Source organism: Lepidothrix coronata, unplaced genomic scaffold (genome assembly GCF_001604755.1).
Source record: "Lepidothrix coronata isolate B3197 unplaced genomic scaffold, Lepidothrix_coronata-1.0 Scaffold64, whole genome shotgun sequence".
In the NCBI taxonomy this organism is placed as follows: domain Eukaryota; kingdom Metazoa; phylum Chordata; class Aves; order Passeriformes; family Pipridae; genus Lepidothrix; species Lepidothrix coronata.
In genome coordinates this window covers 118,110-145,328 of record NW_016690244.1, presented here as the reverse complement: position 1 = coordinate 145,328, position 27,219 = coordinate 118,110, and the positions used below count along the sequence as shown (strand labels likewise).

Below are 27,219 nucleotides of genomic sequence, written 5' to 3'. Positions count from 1 at the left end.
TAGGACTTAAGGCTCATTGAAATCAGTGTCAGTTTGCATGGGAAGGAAAAAAATAATCCACAGTCAGTTAATACATAATACATTCAAGTACACACTTTATCCTGGAACACACTTTTGACAACTGTTTAGTGAATCCTTGATTGAACATACTATTTGGTATGACTCAAAATCTGCTTTTCTTGAGGATGTTTCCATGAATATACTCTCAATTACATAAATGTTATTTATCACTAGGTATTTATGAGAGACTTCCCTCATTCAGAAGCAATTCCTCTTCTGTGAATAAGCACTTCAAAAAAAAAAGTCTATTTTTTTTGCCATTTCTTTCCTTTTGAATTACTAGAAGTTTGAGACTTCCGTATTCACAGAAGAACTACATACTTTCTGCTACATTGCAGTTGCATAAAAACATAGGAATCCTAAGAAGAAAGAAACGAGCCCCAAACCAAACAACATCCAAAATGGAGAGTTGGACTCTAATTGTCTAATGCAACCTCTGGCCCTAACAGTGACTAGTACCGCAGAGAAGAAAGGTATACTGTAAGGTATAAGTACAGAATAACCTGGCCTTAAGACATTTGGGGTTTCCCTATAACTATGCCTTAAAACACTGTGGTAGGAGAGGGCATTTATCCTAACTTCTGTTAATGTGTATGTTCTAATCAGCCATGTAAATGTCTGGTTTTCTTCTTGAATTTATGCATTTTAGACCAACATATCTAGTTTGCCACAAGTTCCTAAAGTTAATTACACATTGTAAAAAAAAACAAAAACAAACCCACCCTTTTAAAATCAGTTATCTCCATTTATTGCCTTTCAATGCAGTTCTTTGTTCTTCCTGTAAGTTAAAGTGCATGATTTATTTATACACACACCCCCACTGACTGCTCATCCTCTAACCTAACTAGGTTGCTTTTATTTGTTTCAGTACCTTGACACATGGAATTGCCTCCAATGCTACAAAGCAGTTCTGCCCATCCTGCAGTCCTTCTTTATTTTTATTGCATTTTCTTAAGAGTGATGCAGAACAAAATGAAGAATTCCTGTTATAAAGCAATATGATACAAACAAGCAGTAAGTACTAACCAGGAAATACTGCTATTGTTTTATAAAATTATTTTTGTTAGTTTTGTCTTCTTTTTGTGTTTTTTTTTTCAAAAGAGACAGACAAAAGCTTAACTTGCCTGCTTTTCTAATGCAGTAAATGTAGTTAATATTCAGCAACACGCAATTAGGTCAAATTACATATTCAGAAGATTTTACTCAGATTTGTTAGGGAGAATTTCACTTACCATCACCCTGTCTATTCCCAAAGCTTTGCTGGATAAACCCTGGAGTTTCTCAGCCTTCCTCCAATTCATTTTCTATCACCCTAAAATTCTACCATCCTTTTATTCATCTTTTGAATCACTACATAACAACAGCATTAATAGCATTCAGCCTACTACTCATATTAATATGTCTTCCTGTTAATACCCTATGATGTACAAGCTGCCAAGTCTCCAAGCAGCTCTGAGCAGTGCACAGACCTTAGGAGACAGTACAACCCTAAGTTACAATACACTGCATCTCCTGCAGAAAGAACAGTTCCAATAAGTCTGCCTCACGCTTCTCCATTAGATATTCTGAAATGTTTCTTACAGGATAGCAGTTTGGCATAAGAACTTTTTGAAAGCCTAAGAAAAAAAATTACACCCAGTAAAGTCTTCTAACCCAAAATAATAGTCTGGGTTAGCTTTAGTTATATCCTCTTCACAAGATCTAGTTGTAGAAACACTCATAATAAGACACAGTATATTATAGTTTCTCATCTTGCATTCCTTTCTTTACCATTCTTCCCAGGAGAATTCTACTCTGAGCAAGAAAAGGGCCTCAGACATCCTGTGATCCAACAAACCCTTTCAATAGGCAGCAATATAACCAAGAAAAGGAGAGGTTATGCTTTGATGTGAAACATCAAATTCTTACAATATTTCATTAAGCCTGTCTGGGATGTTGTTACCACCACTAACTGATACAGTTTCTTTCTTCTCAGTCCTTAGTTGGGCAATCCAAAAGTGGAGCAACAACCCAGCTTGAAATACTGTATACTAGTGAAGTTCACTCCCATTGTTGAAAAAGCATATGTCCCAAATGACACTCTTTTAACCTCAAAAACCTGCAAACAGTAATTCTTCAAATAGCTCACATGCATTCCACACAAAGCCACACAAATGTCAGTTCACAAATGCACCTGAGATATATAAAGAAGCACTTCCATTTCTGGGATTTCAGAAAGTTTTTTCCTACACTAGGTTGTAGTCAGCCTACAGTCAGAAATTGCTCCAATGGGTCAGACAATTTTATAGAAGCAAGTGCTACATTTAGACTCCATTCTCACTCCTTTAGTCTCTTTTTGAGAGGGAAATTTCTTTCATGGTTTTACAAAGTTTGTCCTTGTTTATTTCAGCTACTGTATCTCCATATAAAATCATCAGAATCAATGATTCTGAAGCACTCCTATAGGAATTCTTTTTCCTAAAAGAATAGTGCCAAACTGTCATTTTTATCTTAAGAAACAGTCTGCTAAAGCAAAAATAGCATTGATCTCCATAGCTATAAGCACAACATCTGAACACATCCAAGGAGGCAATACATTTCACCTTTCTAGTACTTATTATCAGCAAAAGCTTTAAAGAATCACAACAAGTGACAGTAACAAACCAGAAACATTACTGCAACTGGGAAGAAAAGACATACAGTAACTTAAGGTGCAGACCATGCAATCATAAAATGCTTTAGAGAAAGAATTCTGAATTGAATACTATAGAAGAAGAAAGGCATTTTATTTTTTTTGTAGAGTGGATCAATATAGTAAACACTGGATGTAAGAGTCAGATTGGCTGCAGGTATGTAACTTCCTTTCTTCCTTGAGCTACTGCCTTGCAACTGTAGATTGGTCCTTCAGATTTCATCTAATGAATTGCCAACTCTGCTAATTTCAGTCCATAGTTTTTGTTGTACTGCTACACCTTAACACTCACATACTTAAATATTAGGTTCCTCAGCCCTGTAAAGTAAAAATCTTAAACTGCCTGATCCTTATGGACTAATAAAAATCAGAAAACAAATAAGAAAATAAATATAGTCTTTGAGGTTTAACTTAAAAGTGCTGGAGACCAAAAAAACTGTATTTTTAATTCTCTGGGAAGTACAAAAAGATCAATAACAGATAACTGAGAATAAGAAAGTCTTGGTGCCTTTAACTCTTGAACATCTGTGTTAGAATTTCTGCAGAAGAATAATGGTTCCTTTTTTCTGCTATCTGCTAAATACAAAATGTGAATTACCTACACACACATGAATCTTCTGAAAGATGGACCTTAACCAAGAGTTTCCCTAAGTCTTCTTAATAACACTAGGTAGCAAATCGCTCATCAGGATGTGCATCAGGCTTTCCAGCTGCCCTCACACAAGGCTGTCCTATCATGGGTTTGAAGTTGTTCAGGACAGAGACATTGATTCTTTACAGTCTGTTTTCTGAGGACCTACTGTAATATGAGTTTGATCAGATGGAGACAAGCAAACAGTTCACTTTTCTTCATCACTAAGATGAAGGTTAAAAACTTATCCACAAGTCCTCTGAAGAGTGTACGATGTGCTATTGAACAGACCATTTCATTCTTCATTACTCAAAGGCATTTCAGCATGAACCTGTTCCTATTCTTGGAAAGCCTCAACTAAACATGCATTCAATCCCACTGACATCAGCTGAGACTTTGGTCTAATCACCAAGTACACCTTAAGTTTTCCCACTGAATATACGCTTTCTGAATGGGGCTTCAGTCAATTTGTACACTGAGGTGCTGAAAACAGAAGGGCATCTGTGCTACGTGAATGATGAGATAATGAAGATGCTGAAACATTACAAAAATGCCATAAGTAGAGTTTATGCCCCGAAGCAGGCAATGGTCAATGTACTAGCACAGGTTCTCCTACACACTTCTTGGGACTCCTCCAGGTAAAATCATGTTCTGTAAGATCAAGGTCTTCACTTGGTAGAAGTCTCACTCCTGTGCAAGCAACACCAATGACAGAATAAGGAACTGGCAATAAATTTGATAGATTAAATTGATCAAATTTTCAACCAGGCCACAATTTCCCAGAGAACAAAAATGGGAACATACTAGCATGGATTTTCTCTCTTACAGTTTAAAAAAAACCCAAACACTTCCACCACCCCAACTGTCAATTTTCAGCTAAACACTAATATTACAGATGAACTATCACAATGAAATATCATGATACCACACTGCAGGTTACTTCAATGAAAAAAAATCAACAACAGAAAAAGAGGATGTAGTGTTTCCGAGTAAGTTTTCCATCACACAAAGGAAAAAGCTATTTCCACCTGCATGGAGTCAGCTACATTACTTTAATCTAAGGAAACTGCTAGAAACTAACAGTCCATAGTCCTATATATGGACCAGTCAAGGCAATATGTGGGTCAAGGCAATTTTCACACCTTAGGACACTGACTTTGGCTTGGTCAAAAAGAAATGCTGTTTTCTGACATGACAAATTATCTTTTTGGACACGACGCTCAGGACTGTTGCTTTTCTCTGAGATCAACCTTTATTTCATCATCATTTTTATCAAATCAGTGCTGGTGACAATACATCAAATGCTTAGAATTTCAGTGAAATTGTCATTACAAAGGCTTTCAGGGTTCTGCAGATTTTCTCTGTTTTATTCTGCTTGTAGTTTAGTCTCCATGTCTTTCCATAAGGTTTTGCCAACTCTCCTGGGTAGTTCCCAGTAAGTCTCAGCTCTCTTGGCACCTCTTTGCCTAGAGCAAGACTGGATTAGCAGGAATCCTCTTTTGATTCCCCAGTGGTGAATGCAGCAAGCTCTATGCTTGCAATCTGATCCTGGGTACCATTCAGGTTATCTGGTATTTGTGACTATCATCCAGGGGGTGGCTTCATATTTTGTAGCAAGTTGAAATGATCGACAGCCAGTTAGCAGCTATGGGTCGATAATAAAAGCATATACATACACATATATATATTTAAACCACCTCTAAAGAGATTTAGTTAGCCATGAATTAGTTAAAAGTTAACAGATATATAAACAACCTATGTTTATATTAAAAACCCCTCCAAAAAAACACATTAAGACATACATATAATTACAGTATTCTCTTACTACATGTAATCACATTGATAGCCTAAAGAACCCAATAGATACAAAAGTCACATGCTAGGTATTTGATCCTTTAAAAATTACATCTTGATGGTGTCTTCAGTAATTCTCTATATAACTTTATGTTGTTCTTCTTCTCAAAAAGCCCTTCTTCTCTTCCTTTAACATAGTATTACAATTTATCCAATTTCAGTACCTGGTAAGAGAACTGACTTTGCAGGAGTACCTTCTTGATAGCTCATCTCTTAGACAAATGTACTGTTCTGCAAAGAAATAAAGCCAGATGATGCTGAACCGGTTTTCTGAAGCTACCATTTCAGAAACACTATGAACAACTAAGAAAAACATGTCTGCATAATTTTTAACAAAACAATATGGAACCTGATCTTATGCATTAACGGTCCATAATGTTATTGAACAAGACTACAAGAGAGACACTTTACTTGCACTTGCTTGTCAGACAATTACTCTCTGCTACTGTAATACTTCACGTGCATACTTCCAGGGAAGACTCATGAACGCACAGGTTCATTAAGGGAATGAGAGAATCGATTGTAAAATGGAAAAGGCCGAGTGAGGTCATATTTCAAAGAGATGAATATGGTACACTCCATTATGTTGTAATCAGCCTCTCTCTTTCATCCTAAGAACTGTAATAGTCTATCCTAATTTTCAAGAAAAAAAAATTCTCACTGCCTGCATCGTACCTTCATCCCAAATACAGTGAGGAATTCAAATGTGCTGCAGGCAGTTTCCATTTACCATGGTCTTTGGAGCAGACGGTATTGATGTTACTGACCATTTTTCTCCTTAATAAGAAAAACATTCAAATGCTACTAATATTGCTGCCTTGGCAAACCACATTTTATAGATGGGACTTGCCCTGTACATGACACATAGAACATCAATCAAGGCTGAATTTTATTTCAATTTATTATGGTTGCTGTCTAAATGAAAAAATGCTTATATCGTTAAAATGTCTTACAATATAAATGTGCAAATGATGTAATCACCCATTTTGTGAGAAAATTCTGATTTTGATTAAAAATATCTACAGTTGAAGTTCTAAACATTTAATAAATGCGATAACCAAAAAAAACACAAGCACATTAAGAAACCACAGTAATTGCTATCTGGTGTAATATCATGGGTTTGTGCTTGATAGCTTTCATCTTGAGAAGATGAGTTTATACGGTATTCTTTTAAAATGGCAAGAACTGCCTTTTTGTTCAAATTATCCAGAATAAATTACTTCAATCTTGACTTCATTCAAGACCTCACATGTGTGGCTTTGTCAAGTTAACATTTATCATAGTTCTTTGCTATAGCCAGCTGTCTCCAGACTCTGAACCTGGTGGCCTGCAAAAGCTGTACAGGCTTTCCCAGCTAAGCAACTCTGGAACACCACACAATTACCAAGGGTTAGAAAGCAGTGCCTTATAAGAAAGTAGACAATACAGAGTGCACAAACCCGTCCCAGTTGTAGAGACAGAATTTAATGCTCGGCAGAGTCCCATTGGCACATGCTGCATCCGACGTCCCCAGGAGCCGACTGTGATGATGGCTCTCCTGGTTGCTGCCTCCAGCATGGCACAAAGCAACGCGTAGAAGGCAATGGCCATGCTGTGATGAGCACTACAGATGATCAGGTCAACCCAATGGTATTGAAAACTCATTAAACTTTTATATTCTTGTTATATCACTAGCATACAGTTATTATATAAATACAGTATTCCCCCCAATAAACAGCCAGTTCTTTCTGCTGTATTTATTTGGCACAGCTCGAAAGTCCAGAGCTTAAAAGTACTGCAATGCATCAATGGATGATAAATGGTTACAGGAGTTCATAAGCACACAATACACCTGAAACAAAATTGAAACAGTTTCTACTAGAAAATGAGAGTTTATCATGGATCTGCAGGTAACTGGTTCTCTCCCTCTACTTCACTTTTGTAAGAACCCACGTAAGAGAAGAAGAACGATCAGAGGGCTGGAGCACCTCTCCTCTAATGACAGTCTAAGAGAGGTTGTTCAGTCAGGAGAAGAGTAGGCTCCAGGGACACTTCAGAGCAGTCTTCCAGTACCTAAAGGGAGCTACAACAGAGTCGCAGAGGGACTATTCACAAGAACATGCAGTGACAGGACAAGGGGTGACAACTTTAAACTGAAAGAGGAAAGGTTTAGATCAGATATTAGGAAGAAATTCTTTGCTGTGACAGTAATGAGGCACTGGACCAGGTTGCCCAGAGAGGTTGGGGATGCCCCATCTCTGGAAGTGCTCAAGGCCAGATGTGATAGGGCTTTGATAAACCTGATGTAGTGGAAGGTGTCCCTGCCCATGACAGGGGATCGGGACTAGATGATATTTAAGGTCCCTTCCAATCCAAACACTTGTATGATTCCATGTTTTCCTTACTTGAACAAAAGTATTTGAAACAGAGTTTGGATCCAACAAGCAAAAGAATGAACTGCAAAAATGGTCTCTCAGCACGTGTTAGAAACCGTGACAAGATGTGATGAACATATGGGTAGTAGGGTAGTATAGTTACACACTGCACAACTTAGTGCTGTAGCTCGTCAGGTAACCACCACTTATGCAAAGTCCCAGCATCTTTCATGAGAGTGAAACCTCTTGAAGGCTTTTGCCTTGCACGGCATTTTATCATAGCTAAGAACTGAGGAGTAATTTCAATTTGGCTTTAAAAAAGAAAAAAGATAAATAACTGCAAACAAAGGAAGTGTATGAAAGCTACATGACAGATAAACGGGACTTTTATAATATTGCATATTGTAAAGTTTGCCAGAATGTGTTGAAAGAAGAGTCAGTGTCTTGGTTAAATCACATCCTGCTGCAGCTGTCCAACTGTACAGCTAAAATATTCATATTAATTTCATTAAACAATTAGAGAATGAAATCCAAAATATTATTACAAGTATGTTGGCTTGGGACAGTCTTTTTTTCAGATTTAATAACAGATACAGTACTCTCAAATTCAAAGGGTGAAGAATTATTTTGTGGATATTCACACCCTGGAGGCCACGTAGCGGTTGTCCTATGGAAATCCTACAAAATCTAAACTTTACTATACATTTCTGACAGACATTTTAGAAAAAAAAAAAAAAAGGAAGGATATTTTGGTAGTTATGGAGCTGGCCTGACATTTAGAGGATCTCAATTTAATTTCTGTGTCTGCCAGACTTCCCTTCATAATTCCAGGCAAAGTAAATAGCTTTCCTTTCCCTAGTTTCTCGTCCTTAAAATGGGAAAGACCGTTTAAGTATCTGAGTCGTGCAAGTTTTAAAAGAGGAAAAAAATATTCTTTTTTTCTGTCTTTTTATTTTTTCCTCAGGTAGAAATTCACCTAAAAGCTCCATCTTCCACAGGTCTTGATTGTATTCTGCTTATTTCTTGAAATCAACAAAACACACTATTTATAGGTAACACACCTTATATGTTGCAGGTCTTTATGTCATTGGAGAGCCTTCTATTTTAAAAATCCTTCTCTATGATAAGACAAGATATAGAAGAACGAACACAGGGGGAGTTAATAAACAAAATTCATTCATGGCTCATTACTTCAAATAACTTTGCTATATAAATAGTCTACTCATCTACTAATGGCCTCAATTAACATTTAATTATCACACAATGCATTTGTAATGTACTGAAGGCATTTAAAGTTCTGCATGAATATCACTATTGTTGCCGTACTAGAAGTGCCATAACTTACAAGAGAAGTACAGACATACTTTCCACTTGATTAAAAATTTTCTAGTCTTTTCCCACCCTCCTTCTCTATTAGGTATCCTTGTCTTAGAAGGATTGAAAGAAAAGACAATTTACTATACGTGGAAGCTCTCAACCTGCTGGCTGATGATGACCATCAGCCTTGCTTTTGAAATCCTTAAGTACACTAGTGCAGCACTGCTACAGAAGAGAAAGGGGTCCCTGTGATTTTGTTGAGAAAGCAAGTGATGAGAACTCACTGTGTAAGTGCATGAGTCAATCCTTTTTACAAGGCAGAACAAAACAAGTTTTCCAGAGATAACCCTGCTCCCATTAGCTAAAAAAAAACCAACAACCAACAAACACTTGAGGACAAGACCAAAGCGACAGTGGAAGACTTTCTGACATTACATGGACATTCCAACAGCAGCATGCACTACAAGAATGGCTGTGATACGTGTAACTTGGTAGATCTAAACGTCGTGAAAGCCCTACCCTCACTCCTCTATCTTATTGTTTTCCAAGCTAATGCGTTCTTCTCTGGCACAGAAAATTCAGAAGTTAACTGTGAAAGAGTATCTTTCTAATGTGATTGCTTTTATCCTGCAACACAATAACCGAATATTGATGACACAATAACTCACTCAATTACTCAAACACCAATAAAACACATTCTAACAATGACTTCCTCATTCATGGTGTCATTGTAGCAAGTGAGTACACACAGGTAATTTTTGTCCCATGAGTTTGACCTGAATCCTAATGAAATTAACTGATAGAAGAAAACAAGCCAGTACAAGCCACCAGCTTTCAAAGTATGCTGCAAAACCTGCTGAAAAAGTCAACATGTGCTTCCCCTAGAAGACAGAAAGGAGGAAGGCCAGAAAGCTCCTGGAAATCTAAAATGGACCTCATTGTGCTTTGATAGTGAAGTGATGGAATAAATAAATTTTTTAAAAAAAAAATAAGAGTTAGCATAAGACAGAGATCTAAATATAAAATCCTGCCAACACCCATTATCCTCAAAACATATTTTAGGTCATGATAGGACTTCTGCCTGTGGGTTCATCTAAGAACCACAGGCAGAAATAATTCAAGAAATATGAAAAGAAAATAATTCAAGAAAAATGAAATATGCAAAAAATAAAGCTGCTTCTCAGCTATTATTTTCCTCACAAGTATTGTCTTATTTTAAATTTATTGTTAATACAGTATGTTAGCAGTTGTCCTTAATAAGCACTGCATACCTCGAAGAAAACTGCATACACTGACAAAGATGCTTCTAGTTTTGCACAACACATGGCTTTTTTATACGGTATGTTCTCACTTGAAAACTACTCCCTCACAAAATGAAAATTCAGCAGAATCTCTAATAGCTTTCATATTTCAGTCTAATAGGTAGCATGGCATTGCACTGCCACCCACCTTTGCTACAATATTGCACAGCACATTTAACAGACATTTGCTTCCTTCACTCAGTCCTTATGTGCAGCTTCTGCAGGACCTTAGTATTAGCATTTAACAGAGTCTATGAGCATAAAGCACATTTATGAACACCTGCTAGAACATTTTATTTGCCTTAAGAGTTTTATTATAACTGTTAAATTTTCTTGCTATGCTTTATGGGCCAAATCATGGTCCAGTTTTAGCCTCAACTGCCATTGACTTCAACAGGAAGCAGATTTTATTGAATGTGGGTTTCCATATGAAATCAATACAGTTTTAAACAAAATGGGATCACTGGTAAGCACAATAGTAGATAGAAAAAACTGGCACATAGCAGCTCTAAAAATCCACTGAACCCAGTCTTCAAATGCTATTAAAAACAATTAACAAAATAAATCCCACACTCACAAGTCTGTAACCTTCACACTGCAATACAAAACCTGACTGACTCTGAGACCAGAAGTACAAGGCATGCAGGTATCCCACCCACAAATGGCTTGGTGGGATGTATTACCATCAACTACTCCCTCTCAGATCACTCTCTAATGCTGCTGTCACCAAAATTTGGCCCTCTGTATTAAAGCCATCAAAGGCCACAATGCAGCCATGTCAGCATCAGTCTGCTTCCCTGACACATCCAGACAGCCACAGCTCTCTTCAAGAGTACAAGACAGGCTGGAACAAACTGTGCAGAGCCAGAAGTCGTAGTTGGGGAACAACAATCCAAGCTAGATGTTGCAGAGGAAGCCATGCCCTGAGTCTGACTGTTCTGAAGATATTCTCTACAACTGTTCCTCTTTGGCAGTTTTACCATCATTACTGGAGATGTTCATAACACCCCTGTGAAACTGAATGAAACTACATAGAAACAAGCAACACAGCTCCTCATGGGTTAGCAAAAGAGAATAACAGAGGACTCCAGGAAGTCTAAATGAGAAATTTTGATTCCATTTGAAAATACATAGAGTTTACTTTGACCATTGCTTTAACAGTCCAAAAATAGTAAGATAAGACAGCTAGAAAACAATAGACAATATGGCAATGCCACATCTGTTTCACAAAAGCGTGACAGTAGATGCTCGATTCAATGCATACTATTAAGCCCCCCAAAATTTAAGCAATTATCAAAATGAAATTATAGACACAATGATGAATGATGACAAATGAAATGTTAACAGATCTAGCACCATACAAAAAAAAATATTGATTTTCTCTGATTACTGCTTAGGTGATAAGGGTATATGAGGTCCTAGTTGCCTGCTTGCTCTAGATTTTATTAATGCTCCAATATCAGACACCCAATTTGGAAATCAATGCTTACTTCATCATTTTTCTCTGAAGGATCCTATTATTCACAATTGATTTAACAGAAATGAAAGGCTTACCATTAACAAGACCCAGCTGCTGACACTTCTCAGATGAATTATTGAACTTCTGAAAGTGAATTAACTTAACCATCACCAAGACTTATTGTCTGATGTTTCTTATACCAAAGTAAGTATATTTATAATTATAGAACCAAGTAGTAGAAAGTAGCTTCTTTGCCACCTCCTTCAACACCACCATATACACCAAGTAAAAACTAAGCTTTGTAAAGGTACAAATGTGAGTTATGCGCCAAATCTGGTAAGTCTCCAGTTACAGCTTAGTCTCTAACTGCCTTTTTACACCCTGAATCTTCATCTTCTTTCTAAAACTCATAGATACTGGTCATTTCAGGCTTCAGAAAAAGGAAATCCAATTTATGGCAAGTTACATCTTCCGCCAATGAGATTACTACAGTCAAGGATCCCTAGGGCTGACCATGTCCTGCCAGAAAGCCTACAGAAGACTATTATTAATTCCCTTTAGGTATAAAATGAAGATCCATCTTATGAATTGAGAAAAAAGTAGCAAATATTAGACAATTTCAAGCAGAAGCAGTACTACGATTCCATCCCAAAAGCGGTGTAAATGCACAAAACAGAAAGCCTATGTTTAAAACTTGCTACCTGAGTAAAGGGGCTATCTGCTCAGAACATATATCCATCATGCCCATTTTCCATGTCTAAGAAGGACTATGCATCACCCAAGGTGAATTCAGTTCCTCAAATAAGAGCTTTTGCTCTGCAGATTACAAACTGATCAGAGGTTTGGTACTAGGAAACAACAGGTTTGGAAGGGCAGTCCATCAGACCGGCCCCTGTTTTATAATCCTATGAATTATCAACTTCACCCTCAAACGCTACCCTAGCGGGTACACTGCTAATAATGCTCTTTACAAATCATCATTGAGAAGTGACGATAAAAACCTTGAATGTCACTATAAAAACCTTGAATGACACTATAACACTGCTCAGCTACACTGATCTACAAACAACTTACTGTCAAGTGCACAGAGGGTTGTGCTAAGCAATATACTATCAGCAGGACAGCAGGACCACAGCTGCCTGGTGATGCATTGAGAACAACTGTTCAGTTGTCAAAACAAGTGAACATTTCAGGTTTTACTAGATTTTTTTCTCATCTGTACTATCTGGCTGAATATGCTTTCAAAATGCTAGAATGGCAACTGCTTTCTCATCCTTGCAGAGCTCAGCTCGATTATACTTACCTCTGGCAACTGCTCTGAACACTTAAGCTCAAGACCAAGTTAAGACTCCAGGTAAAACACTCAGGAAGTCTTCTGAATTAATAACATAATTTTTTGCCTCCTTTTTATTGTGGAATGGTGAGATAACATATCTGTTCTGTCTTTTTCACACAAGCTGAAAGTCAACAACTGTCCAAAATCACTAGAGCCTCTTCTCAAAGCCCTCAATGGATTTGAGTGCTTTAACACTGCTGGAGGCAAAACACCTGGGCCTTTTCTTACCAGGGTTAGTATCTGAGGAAGGTACTCCTAGAGCAAACCAATCACCTTGAATACTGTATTTCTCCTTCCCAACCCTCTCCATCTGTTTTAACCCCTATCTTACTGGAACTAACTTTAAAATTCTGCTTTGGTCATTGGACAAACACTTTAAAAATTAAAGAAAATGGAAAGGAAAGAAGACTGACAGACAGAGCCTCCAAGCTCCTACATCTTACCATGTTGAAAAAACAGACAAAAATAACATAATTACGATTATTTTAAAAATATTTAGGTGCCCAGTTTTTTTGGTCTGCCTCTTCTCTACAGAATAGCACTTTTGAAATGGAAGCTGGCTGGCCATAACTTAAATCTGGTTAATTTTGGTATCTGCATAAAACATATCTCAGCAAGTAGGTTATAACTACTTTTTTAAAAAAGACGTGGACATTGGCAGAGTTCCTGCCTTTTTTACACTCAGTGTTTCCCACATTGCGAAATAACTCTTAATGCTATAAAGACAGAGCAGATTGCAAAATTGGTCCTAGTGGTTCCAATGGGAGTAACGTGGTCAGAATTTGGCATTCAATGAAGTTTCCATTTCTACATAGGTTTCATTTATTTTTCAGTTTAAAAATAAGACCATATTTTGGCATGTAACTAGAGCTGCTCCTACAACTCAAAAGAAATAACACTGCTGGCAAGCCTCAAAGCTGTTCCGAGACAAACTGTGTTGGCAGAACTTTTTCTAAAAGTTCTTTTTGACTAGAGGCAGAATTCAACACCAGCATAAATGGGAGAAACTTCACTGAAAACAGTTATGTTACACAAAGTTTATGTAATGCAAATATATTTAGCTGACACGGAATTTAAAGTCTGATGAACGGATTCTGTTTATCTTCTACATGTACATAATAGCTTAGCACCAAACTCTATAATCATTCTTCTGTGAATACTGTTCTTCCTCCTACAGAAATGGTACTGTGCTATTTACAAAGTACGCGGCCATGCCACACTTTTTTTAACATAAGTTATCCAATTAGGATGTGATCAAATTGAAGTTGCAAGATCTATATTTCTGCATCAATTACAGGCACAGAAGAAAATAACATAAATCTGACATTTCACAACTTTCGAGGGTTTGATTTTGCAACCTACTTTCTAAAATACCTTTTTTGCATGACATACCCAAGGCTTTTTCAGAGCATGAATGCGTTAACCAATGTGCAGCAGTGCTTTGACAACACGGATCACAGCAAGATTTGATTCTCAACTCCACCACAGCACAGACAATGATAAAACCGTCCAGGTACCCTAAAAAAGGTGTCCATGCCCTTGAATATCCAGGATATAGTTGGATGATGGATGTGACAAAGTGCTTACAAGGAAACCTGCACTATTTTAGATCAGCTGTTAAAAGCAACTGAATTGAGTTCTTCTTGCCAGAGAGAGAGAGAAAGCTGTGTGACAGTGATATCAGGCTGCTGAGGTAAGCTTAGGGGTTTGAGGAAAGGGTCACAGTAACACCCTCTTTTTTTACCTCCTTCCTGGGAAATGCAGATTGTGCTTGTTGTGAAAGCAGAGTGGGCAACAGGAGCATTAAATCAGCTACTGCAGGTAGGCTTCAGCAGATAAGTGGAAGCATGGTAAACTGAAAATCTAGCACTTTGCAAAAGGTAGTGTTCCTTCCCTTCTTTAGTGGTTGTGTGATCTCGGATTTGGGAAGCTAACAATTTTGTCAAGGTGACCCCTTTTTCCTGAGGAAATTAAGATAAGGAACTTAAATTTTAATTTCATTGATTTAGAAAAGAAAAAGGCATTTTCGTTGTTTGAGAATTATCATCTTCTCTAATATTGAGATCTGCTACAAACAAAGGAAGTGAGAGACAAACTGAAATTCTAAATCCAAGTTCTAAGCACATCTTGCTTACCCTACATTTGACTTGACCTTAAATGTAGTTGTTTGAGTATTGCATTGAAAATCTTCAGTGTTTTGTTTGCCTTTTTTGTCAAACTGTATTTTTTTTAACCTGTTATACTGTTACTAAAGAAACAAATGACAAAGAAACGTAGACTGGATTTATTTACCTGAAGATCCTTAAGAACTTGTATCCAATGTACCATAACTCATGAACTGCTTCAAATAATTCAACTAAGCACATGGACTAGATGACCTTTAAAGGTCCTTTCCAACTCAAACTATTCTATTATTCACAACACTTGACTGTAAAAGTCAGTCTGCCTACATATCTTTTCGATAAAATGTAACACTTAATATGTTTATTGACATAAAACAATTCAACAAAAAGCAAGCTGTGGTGATACTTATGCTCACACCACATATTAATACAATTAATATGACCACCAGTGTAATTAATAATACATTGACCAGATAAGTAGAGTTAGAGTTTCAAATCAACCAGAGCTCTCACTGAGAATAAGTTACACAAAATTTGAAGTGTAGTTTACCTATGAATTGGTGTCACAAAAATCATCAGATCTTCAGAAACGTAGGGTCAATTTACCACCAACTATAGGAAGACACATTATATATCTTTTTATTTCCACTGTAGAAATAATGTACTACAGGTATTTCAGAAAGACTTTGATTTTTGAAAACAAGGACACTCTTTCCATATATTACTAAGTCTAGCAGAGCACACTTTTATTTAGGTTAAATCATGCCTTACAGGACACAGTTAGGAGTAGGAAAGGAGGACATGCAAGTGGCACTTTAGACATATTGCCAGTGCAAAGCTGCCAAAAGCACACAGCGGGGAGCATGTTTTGGCTATCATGAGCAGAATAAGCATGCACTCCTTAACCACTGCCAGCTGGCATTTGTTTCCAAATACAGAATGCTCACTAGGCATTTTGGAGACTGGACATACTCCTAACTTTAACTATACTCCCATAAAAATGCGTTGCTGAGATACCTCATTAACCATGCCTGTCTCCTAGCTGACTGCCAAACAAGAAAGACTGAATGACACAGAAAAATCATACATTTCTCCCTATGCACAAAAAAGTACTTAAAGTATATCCTAACATACTCTAGTGGTTACAGCAAGAGAGATTTTAAGAGTGTTGGAAGAAACTTCTGCCAGCACTTCAAAAAGAAGAAATACTGTCATTCTCTATTATAAATAGATAGAAAAAGTGAAATCCGGAGACACAGAGTACCAAGAAAACACAGCAATGAACAGAAAGAGTGGTTAGCATTGTGATTATAAACTATCATGTTTAATACAACCTCTAGCAATCCTCACAACAGACGCTCCCTGCTTTATGTGCCGGGGCAGATTTGTGGGTAGAAGATTAATGTCCCCCTCCATCTGCTAATGACTATATAGGTCCCCTGGGCTTTGCATCAAGGGTACTTTGCCCTTAGGATGAAACAAAAAATGGGAATTTGTGTTCATTGCTACATGGGTTTCCTATCTCCAGCAACACTCACAATTGCTAAATGTGTATTATTTCAACTTTATCTAATGAAAATGGATTTTATCATGGTAGTTCAAGTGTGATTCCAAGTGGATTTTCAAAGACATCAGTTAAAAGGAGAACAAACAAACAAGAGGACACTTTTCACTTTCAAAGTGCTTTCCTGACACACACAGCCTGCATCAGTATTTGTCCTGTAAGCGCTCTATTCATTAACTTTTCACTATAGTTTCAAAGTGACTTCACTCTTTTGGATTTCCCTTTCTCTATTGCTGATAGCCTGCTGTTATAGACCAAGCAACTTGGAGAGGAGAAATGTACCAGAGACTGCCATGCAAAGGAGAGGGCACTAATTAAAGTCTTCATTTCCTTCAGAGGATTCTGTAAGTGGATTTTAACTTACCCCTGTTAACTGTACCTTTGCTCCTAAGAACTGGAGGCAAGTCAGATGGAGCTTGATACCAGCATAGTCTTCATGGCCCTAAGCCAGTTTGACATCCTGGAAGAATACAGGGAAAGAGCAGTTACAAAGTAAAGTTCTGAAGGAGTAAGGCAAACATACTCATCACCAGAACAATGATTCTCAGGGCAAAATCAGAGCATCTTAATGTTATTCCCAATATCTACAAATGAGAAATCAAAACCAGAGCGTTTCTTCACTAAAGTCTCCGAATGTGGTGTCTCAGGTTCATGATGTGCTTCCTTTCTTCCTTTTCCCACCCCTCAATTGCAACATTGACCTCCTCCTCAGTTTCATCTGAAGGAAGAAATAGTTGTCCATGACAAAATTCCCTGTGAGCACCCAAGGGAATTCCAGGGACAGTCAACGGTGTTTACATTATCACCAAGCACATGCAATTAACTTCCCCCAGTTTACCCAACTTAACTTTGAACGACACTGCAACACCTTTGCATCTGAACCATCAACACAAGAAAATTCTACCCCCTTTTTAAGAACAGGAAATGTGATTTCAGTAACATGGCCTCTACCAATCATTTTGATCTAACTGGGCACTGTTTCTGTCAACTCATTCCTGCCTAACAAGAAAAGCAGGACAAGAGAGAAAGTAGTCAAGAGGGGAAAAGAGAAAAATGAAAGGAATTGCTCTGTACTGCCTTTCCTCATTTTCAGCAGAGAACTGCCTGGTCTCAGATTCTACCAGAGTGCAGAAACCTCAGCCAAAAAAGACAATTTTTTCTCTCTCCCATCAGTAGCAGTACTAAACAATGAGTGTTAAACCAAAAAAGTGCTCTGTCTGTCCAGTCCTGAGTACTCATAATATTACTTTGAAAACACTTCTCTACTGGCTTCCCAAATAAGGAAATACTCTAAATCAAAGATAGACACTTAACATTGTTAAAATTCATTGCACAATGTAACCAAAAGCCCAGCCCGATTTTGTATATATTTTGTTTCCGTATGGCACTTATTAGAATCTATAGAGCTGCTCCTAGATTTCTCATCTGAATCTAGTGATATTTGCCCTTTTTCTTATGCTTCCTCAACAACTCATTTCAGCTTTCATTTGAAAATTAACGGAATCTTCTTTTACTTTAATCTGTATACAATGTGGGAAAATATATGCTTAGTATGATTTAAATACATAGAGCAGTTAAAAGGTATTCCAAGTTGCTAATATCTCCTGATTACTAAATCACTCTCAGGTCCTTTTGGAAGTCTGACTTAGAGTTGAAAAGCTTGAACCTCAATGTTAAAATTAAATATATATATATATATATATATATATATATATATATATACAGTTAAGAATACTAAAGATAAGAGTGGGGCTGAAGGAATGTAAGGAGCACAGCAAAAAACTGTAGCTTCCCTTCCCTGCAGAGAGTACAAGATAGCATATCTCCTGCCTGATACTCTTCCAAGCAACAGCTTACTTTCCTTAATGAGCCTCCTCAATGCCCATCCTGTGGCCTGAACAGGTAGGCAGCCCCTGGAGAGAAAAGCCTCTGAAGTCTGTGCATCCTACAGAGCACCAACAGCAATCATTCAGTCTTTTATACAAGCCCCTTGTACCTCTGCAGAAAGGCCACACTCAATCTGTTCCCCAGAGAAAATACAGCAGCCTAAATTGATAATATCTACTTACACTGCTGCTGATTAGATAGATACTGTCTCCAACAGTCTTTCTGGAAAGTTGAACAAGAGTCTTAACTTTAGGCTTGAATTACAGCTAGCATATCTAACTCAAGTACTGGTAAAAGGCATTTAATATCATTTGCGAAAAAAAACCAGAACCTATCTGTTTGGGGGAGAAGCAGGGGCATTATTCTTGATACATTCCTTCCTCCTTCTCCTACAAGTGACCACATCTGCACGCATATATACGTATATGTCTCACACATGGATACAGGATAACAAATACAACTTGTTCTCCACTACTGAATTTTCCAAATTGAACATAGAGGCATCAACATATAAAGTTCACTCAATTTCAGTGAGATACTGTTTGAATGAATAATGCTGGCAAAATAAAAATTCATGTAACACACATTATTTGGTCATTGCTAACTCAAGGGAAAACTTAAGGCCAAATCCGTGGGGATTTCTGGTGACATCACTAAGACCTCATACAGATGCCCAAGACAAGTAGGACTGGTATTTTGTCGAACTCAACACAAAGTTCGTTCTGAGAAATACAAAAGGACTCTTTGATAAAAACATCTTAAATTCAAGCTCTACACTACAAAAAACAAATGGTCAAACATGATGCCATGGTGAGTGAGTCCATCAATCTTAGCTTCAGTAGCCATTCTGTCAAAAAAAAAACAACAAAAAAAAAAAACCACCAAACAAAACCAAACAAACAACAAAAAAAAAACACAAACCACTATTAGTTTTTTACCATAAGAGTAATTTCGAATTTAGTATGTTACACAGCTTCCCAGACTTGCAAAGAAGTCACCTACAGTAACTGCAGCCAAGTCCAGCAAAGACTACCACTTAACATGCATCACATTTACATGTCAGAGCTATTCTCAGCACACAGCAGCAAGACTGTGACTAGTCAAGGCAGGAGCACAGTGCTGAAGCACTTTGTTCAACAACTTAAAACTTGTTCCTTTGCACGTGCTCTTTAGAAAATCATATTAATTCTAAATTATCTTGGCCATGAGTACCACACAAAGGGTTCCTCTGATGCCACAGACAAACAGCTCTTCGCTTCTAAGAATATAATTTAAAAGGCTATTTAGCATAACTCTTACAGTACTTAGTTTTTCTGTGGGAAATCTTCTCACAGAATTAGAATAATTTAGGCTGAAAAGGACCTCTGGAGGCCATGTCCTCCAATTTCTAGTCAAAGCAGTACTGATTTCAAAGTTAGAACAAGTTCTTCAGAGTCTTATCAAGTTTCTAAATCTCCAAGGGCAAATCTTGCAACCTCCAAAGACCTCAGGTCACAATTTAAGCATTTTGATTGTTTGGTTGTTCTTTTTTTTTTTCCTTATGCCCAGACAGAATTTCTCCATTTCTATATGTGACAACTGCACTTCACCCTTTCTCTGTAAACCTCAGAGAAGAGCATTGCTCTCTGTTCCAAAACAGTCCATTAGGAAATGCAAGGCAACAATTCACCTTCAGCTTCTAATCTCCAGCCTGGGTAAACTCAGGTCCCTCAGCATCTCCTTGCATGCCATGTACTCCAGGTGCCAGCTGAAACAAGGTGGCTGCTCCAAGTTAAAACTCTTTAAACTGTTTATGAAAATGTAACAAAGCCTTTCACATATTTCACCCTGAGCAAACAACGTTGCTTTGCAGGTCCTCTGACATAGAGAAGACCATTGACTACTTTACTTTCTGATCCCAAAACAAGTTCTTCTGAGGACGAAGCTTCTTCAGAGAAGCAGCATAAAGTATTCAAGAGGGTAATGCACCGCTTCATGATCAGCATCTCAAAACACCTAAACACTCTGGAACAGTGCTTTTTGCAGTGTCCAAATAAAAAAAAAAAAAATCAACATTTAAAGAAAATTTAATGTGGTTTAGAATGTAGCTAAACAATTCCTTGCAGTTGACCCCAGAAAAATAAAAGACGTTATGTGTAGCTTCCTTTGACTTTCCTTTGAACCATAGATTGAAAGCTTTAAACAGCAGGATTACTTTTATTAGTTATGTGTAAGATTTTTGTTAAATTAAATTTCCAAATAGTATCTAATGCTAAGATATTTGCATGTACCAACTCAATGGGTTAGAACACCTTCTCAAAGAAATACAGTCTCTAATCATTATTTTGAGATAGGGTGCACTGCATTACTTTGATGAAAGGGGCGGTACATGCCACTCTCTCAACAGCATTAATTCCAAAGCATTTTTACAGAATCTAGATACAGGTCAAAACAGATACAAGAGGAAGGATATGCGAGAAAAGGAAGATCTGTTACCTGCACTGAGATACTGAGAGCACTCTTCCTTGCCTGGCAGCACAAAGCATGGCCTCACAGGGAGCGAATCAGGTTTCATTCAGAGACCCAAGGAAGATAGCTTTCCATAGAGCTTCATAGTATGTTCCCCATATGCAAGAATGGGTTTAATAAAGATTCTATTTATCATTTATTTAAAGCTTGTCTTCTATTTGCTACATATTGCTGCTGCAGGGAGCAGCTTTTTCATATCTGCCTAGATAAAAGCGAAAACCTCCAGAACCATGACTGCCAAGTACTCCAACAATAATTAGCAGCCCAGACCATAAGATTATGCTGTCCAAGTTCAAAACCTGTCCCCTTAGTAGATGCAGAAGTTCCACCCAAGAATGAAAGATGTATTAACATTGAGAAATAGGCATGGAAATATTTATACACATAAACACACGTGAACATTTGTTTGTGTACATTGTACGCAGACTTGTGCATATCATACACATACCTAAAGTAAATATGCCTTCAGCGATTTAAGTACAGTAGCAAACAACAGTGTCTGCAAATATTCTGCATTCACGAGAGGAAAGCCATGGCAAACGCACCAGAGTTGTCATATGTTAGTGGCACCACTTCAGTGAGCCTGCTGCAACTCTAGAAATACGTGTGCACCCAGCCCACGCCATCCAAAAACACCCCACTCCAGCCTACTATCCCGGAGACATTGTAGCACTGCACAAGAAGCAAAAGAGAAACTAGCGCCCATCAAGAGAAAGGCCCTTTCCTGTACTCAGCACAAACATACACACTGGCACAGGATTCAACTCAGCTCTGAAGTTTTACACCTGACCTTGCCATCACTTGTCTAACAAAAAGAACAAACCCCACTCTATGTGCCAAGCTTTTTAACAGCTCCAAGACTGGCACTTTTACGTCTTCAAGTTTGGTTTTTTCTCCCCCTTCATCCTATCCTCTCCATTTAGCTTACATAGAGACCATCTCCACAGTGCTATGCTAATTAGCAACAGCTTGCACTCTATATTAAAACCAAAAATATTAATTAAAAAAAAACTAGAGAAAAGAAAACCTGAATGAGCTCAAATGCACTTCATAATTTCAGTAGCATTGGCATATATTAATTATACTTACATAATTTTAATTCTGATCTGAGCAGCAGACTTGCTATAATTGCTGAAAAATAAAGTTATAAGTTAGACGTGATATGATAGGGTCTGTTGCCCTACAAGACTTGCTATAAAGTTCCACAAAAATACATATGTCTGTAACCAAGACTAATAATAATAAGCTCACTGTGTGAGGATAAAAGGAGGAGGTGAACAGTAGAGAAAAGCTTGGCTAGTGTAGAAAATAAATCCAAAATCTACAAAGTATTACTTCAACAAACTGAAAAGTATTTAATAAAATGGAGTTCTTTCTTTCTTTCAATAATATCAGTAGCTCCTAAAAAAAAAAAAAAACCAAAACCACATTCCTTATAGGTAAATGTTTATTCTATAAATTCTTTACACTTTCTTGTATTTTGTTTGGCTTTTTCACAGCAGGCCTAATTATATTTTCCTATGTCTGTACTTCCTACATGTTCAGCATTTACCAATCTACCTTGAATACAAACTGAACTATAGACTACAGAGAATGAAAAGTTTAGTGACTCTTTAAGTCTTAAAGATTTCCAAGTATTGTAGCAAACGGAATACTGCTCATTGCTTTGAGGGAAGGAAATTTAACTGACATTTCAACAGTGTCTTGGAACTAAAAGATTGTTTCCTAGAATATTGAATATTTAATTAGAACACAACCTACAAATAAGAAGAAATTGGACATAATTTCTCCCCAATATCTTGCCTAAGCTTTAACAATATTTTCTATTTGCAATAGTCATTGTAATGGACTCCATTATTATAATTAAGTTCAGCTAAGCTGTATTCGGGAATTTCAATAACTACTGTCTCCCCCTAATAGATAAACAAGGAGAGAGTCGATGACATTTAAAGACAACAGATTTAATGCAGATAACTTAGAGTTCAGTGCTACAAGATATTACTGAAACAATGGGTTATAAAAACAGGCAAGAAGATATTAAAATCTTGTGCATAAAGTTGCTCCTAGTTAAGAAGGGTTAGAAAAAACTTTCACTCATTAACTGCTCACAACAGCTGGATGACGCTGGCTGGACTTCGTATTTTATCCTACCGAGGAGTGGCAGTTTTTTTAATCACTGCTTGTATCACCTACTAGGAGAATGCCATCCTGGTTTAAACTCCTTGGAACACTGATCTTACAGGTGTATATCCACAGAAGTCAATGGAGACTTTGTTTATGCTACTTACCCATCATATCCATATTGACAGAAGTGTGAAAATGGATGATCCCTTTCAGACACACCTGGCTCAAACTCCTAACTGTACACACCTGTGGGCACTTCATGGTTAGGCATTTGCTAGAATAATTCATTCTATGTGAGATACGTGAGAACTCAGCTTTCTACATCTTGCCCACACTAGAGATGCATTATCCCCAAAGCGAGCTCTATCAGTAAATCACTTTTACTACAGACACGGACAAAATTACCTCAGCAGAAAACCAAAAAACAGTTCCTGGTGGTGCCACTCCTTCTATCCAGAGAGAACCCAAATTTCACATGTAACAGAGACACTTTACTATACTTAGGTATTTTAGGGTGAATTAGCCTGAGAATTCAAGAGCATTGCAAGACCCCTCAGCTCTGCAATAAGGTGCAGAAGAGAAGCAAGATACCCCAAAGTGCGACCATCTGCTGGGAAGTCACTTTGCATTCTTCACCAGCACACTTAGCTACAAAATAATGACAACTCAGGTTGAGGCACTCTCATTTACTAACACTATGACACTACTAATACAAGGACAAATCCTGCAACCCTCCATCTAGCAAAGCGTATTTTGCTGGAAGCTGACCCACATAAAAAACTGAGGATCAACCTTCTCTGATCATTAAAACAGACACAGGCAGATGCTGACACATCAAGCTCTTACCCAGAGCTTGGTTCATAAAGGAATGATTTAATTAATATTTTAAATCAAAACCAACTTTCTTGATTGAAAAACAAAGCACGCACTAACTCCCAATGCTCTTATTTTAAGAGCGATGTTTTTTATTCAGTTTTGCTTCCAACTCTTCCCAAATGACATAACCAGAACTGCAAACAAGTGATGTCCACATAGCAACTTCTACCACAATGACACAACCAGTCTAAATTTACATTGACACCACTTTACCTTAAATCAGCTTCTCCCACATGCACAGGCTTTTGCACTAGGTATCCAATTCCTTCAGTCAGTCATAACATCATATATAATTAACCTATAAGCTTACTAAACTTCCTCATGAGAACTCTTCCAAGAGAAAGAGCAGAAGAGCAGTCTCAGTGAATTTCCTCTCCTTGGGCTGTTGCTGTACTGTCCTGGTGGTCACCTTTGGATCCAGCACAGTCCTTGCAACATATTTTATGTTGCTCCATTAACTACTTTGTTTTCAGAATCCACACTACAGATCTCTTCAAAGCCCTGTCTCTCTTCAAAGCATAGACTGCGTTTATTGCCAATAATTTAGCCCTTTCTGTTTTGTTACACCTAGCTTGCTGAAATGCTGTTAAATCTCGGCAGAAGGCAAAATATTAACACTATCCAAACCAAAAAAATTCTGCCACCGATTCAACTGACTAAACTGTCACTCTACATACAATAATAACATGCCACTAGAAAACGTCAGAAATGCACGAACAGCCACTCTTATTACCTCCTTGTATCAGCGCCTGCGACACGCACACACACTGCCGAATCTTCACACTGTACTTGCTAACCATGGATCTCTCCCTGGCAGGCAGCAGAAGGCATCCCGCAGACCTCCACACCGCCAGCCTCACTCACCCAGAAGTAATCCCTGCTCCAGCCGCGCAGCTCCCTGCCACCACGTCCCAACAATATCCTTCGGCGAGGCGAAGAGCCGCAAAACTGAACTCCACTTCCAAAAGGTGCAGGAGAGCCGCCCTGTACGCCTTCCCGGCCCTTCCCCGAGTTCCTGGGGCACAGAACTACCGGGAGCTGAACCCAGCAGTCGGCTGATGGACGGGCACCGCGGCTCTCCCTGCGCAGGAATCTCACTCACAAGGCGCACATCGCCGAGGTTCTGCTTTCGCACATCGAGCCACTCTGCACAGCAAGCGCTGCCGAGTCCCATGGGCTTGTTTTAGCCACATTTGTAAATATCAAGTTGTTTGTTTGGGTTTTATTTTATTTTATTTTTCGCCAAAACGGCCGCTCGTTCCGGCCAACGCCGCCCAGCGGGAAAGCAGCCCCGGCGGCAGAGTGGGCGCCGGGCTGGCAGGGTCCCGAGCACAGTTCAGCGCCCCGGGTTACCAAACCAGTCCCCGGCGCGCCTGGGGCGCGCTTTTGTCTGCGGAGAGGAAGGTACGGAGCGCCCGGGCGCTACCGCCACATCACCGCCTCACTCACGAGCTGCAGCCCAAAACAGCCACCGCGCCGCCGAGCGCAGCCCGCCCCGCGTCCCGCCGAGCCGCGGGGGAAGCGTCCCGGGCACCTCGCGCTGACCCGCTGGGAGCTGGCCCGGGGCAGCGCGGCCCCCGCGTGGGGGGCACGGACACGCGCGGGCGGCGTGCGTCCCACCCCCCCCGAGAGGGGACAGCCGGCAACGCGCCCCACTCCCCTTCCCGCCTCCCCCACGCCGGACGCGGCACGGCAGGCAATGAAGCGACCCTGCCGGGCCGCCGCCGTCCCCGCTTTACCTCGGCAGCCTCCCGCTCCCGCCGCCGCCCCGCCAGTGCCGCCGACAGCGGCGGCGGCAGCCCCGGACCCCCCGCCCCGCCCCGCCCCGCCCCCTGGCGGGGCCGCCGGCGGCTCGCGCGCCCCCTTGCCGCGCGCGGGGTGTGAGGGAGCGCGGGGTCCTTCCCGCCCGCGCGGGGCTGGGAGCTGGGGAGCGGGGGTGGGAACTGGGGAGCGGTGGTGGGAACTGGGGAGCGGGGGTCTCCCCGCCACGCATCCTCTTCGGAAACCCCGCGGGGGCTCTGCGGCGGGGGCAGGTGAGGGGCGGGACAGGGCACGGCGGCCCTACGGGCTCGGCCCCCGATCCCGGTCCGCTGTCGGGTCGAGCAGGATCACGGTCCCGCCCGGCCAGAGTCGTCGTCCCTCCGGCCCCCATCCCGCCCAGCGCAAGGGGCAGGGGCACGGGACGGACCCTCACCCTGCAACTGCTCTGTGTTTTTGCTGCTTTGCCCGCAGCCTCTGAATAAAGTTTTTTTTTCCAGCAAACTCTCAGCCCAGCCTGGCACTTGCTTGTCGTGCCTTCGGTGCCGGTGTGCCTCCTCTTGTCTTGACAGCTGGAGTGATTCTCCATGCCTTCCGCAAGTGTGTGGCAGCCTCGGGAGCATGCAGTGAGAAACGTTCAGAATGCCTGCTAAGGAAGAAATCCCAAAAAAGGGAGGAAAGGTGAGATGATGCTCAGGTTCAGATGGGCAGCTGGCTCTAAGCCTTCCGCCCTGCCAGCACAGCAACCGGTTGGGCCTTCAGCATCCTCTCTGCTGCCGCTTATCTCAGCTTAGGGACTGCAAAGTCTTCAAGAGTTAAACACAGGCAAAAACACCCTCTATTCAGATTTTTGACAGCTGTAATGAGCTCGAGGAAGAATTATGTAAACATTATTAAGTGTTAATAAACACATGTCAGCGTTAGGCAGTCTTGTGTAGAAATGTTGGTAAAAGCCATGGTGAACGCTTTATTCATAATGTCTTTTTAACTTTATGTAGCTGGTGTAATAGGCCCTGTGCATTGCTGTTGCCTCGACAGAAAATCATTACCCAGTAACAGATGAGCCAGTTCGGAAGAAGTGCCACTGGGATACTGCACACTTTCATTCATAGATGCTATGTATTAGAGGAAGTAGCAGGAGGCCTGCCAACTTTCCCAATTTAATTATTAAACTGTCAGTTCCTGACTCCTTGTTTCAACTTCCTGAGGCAACATCTGGCTGTAATAACAAAAATAAATAAATAAAATAAAATTTGATCATTCACTCAGCAGCATTCTATTTGCAATGTCCTTTTTTACTGCAACTTTTATGAAAAGCTCAGTATGGGGGATCTGGACCCAGCATCTCTCTGAACTACCCAAAAATAAAGACAAGAACAGTTTCAGCTGTGATCCT

At 39.5% G+C, this 27,219-nt stretch overlaps 1 protein-coding gene across 2 annotated transcripts in view; it reads right to left on the bottom strand.

The window, feature by feature from the left end:
- Positions 1–25,867, bottom strand: part of RARB (retinoic acid receptor beta) — a 329,824-nt gene extending 303,957 nt beyond the window's left edge. The window contains exons 1-3 of one of the 2 annotated variants that reach the window (XM_017817943.1): positions 24,930–25,031; positions 22,155–22,196; positions 17,035–17,130 (exon numbers count right to left, since the gene is read on the bottom strand). The gene's annotated coding sequence lies outside the window, so the exon portion shown is untranslated. Of the gene's footprint in view, positions 1–17,034; positions 17,131–22,154; positions 22,197–24,929; positions 25,032–25,804 lie in introns of those variants that run through there. The other variant, XM_017817944.1, reaches the window with a different exon arrangement.
- Positions 25,868–27,219: the final 1,352 nt, after the last annotated feature.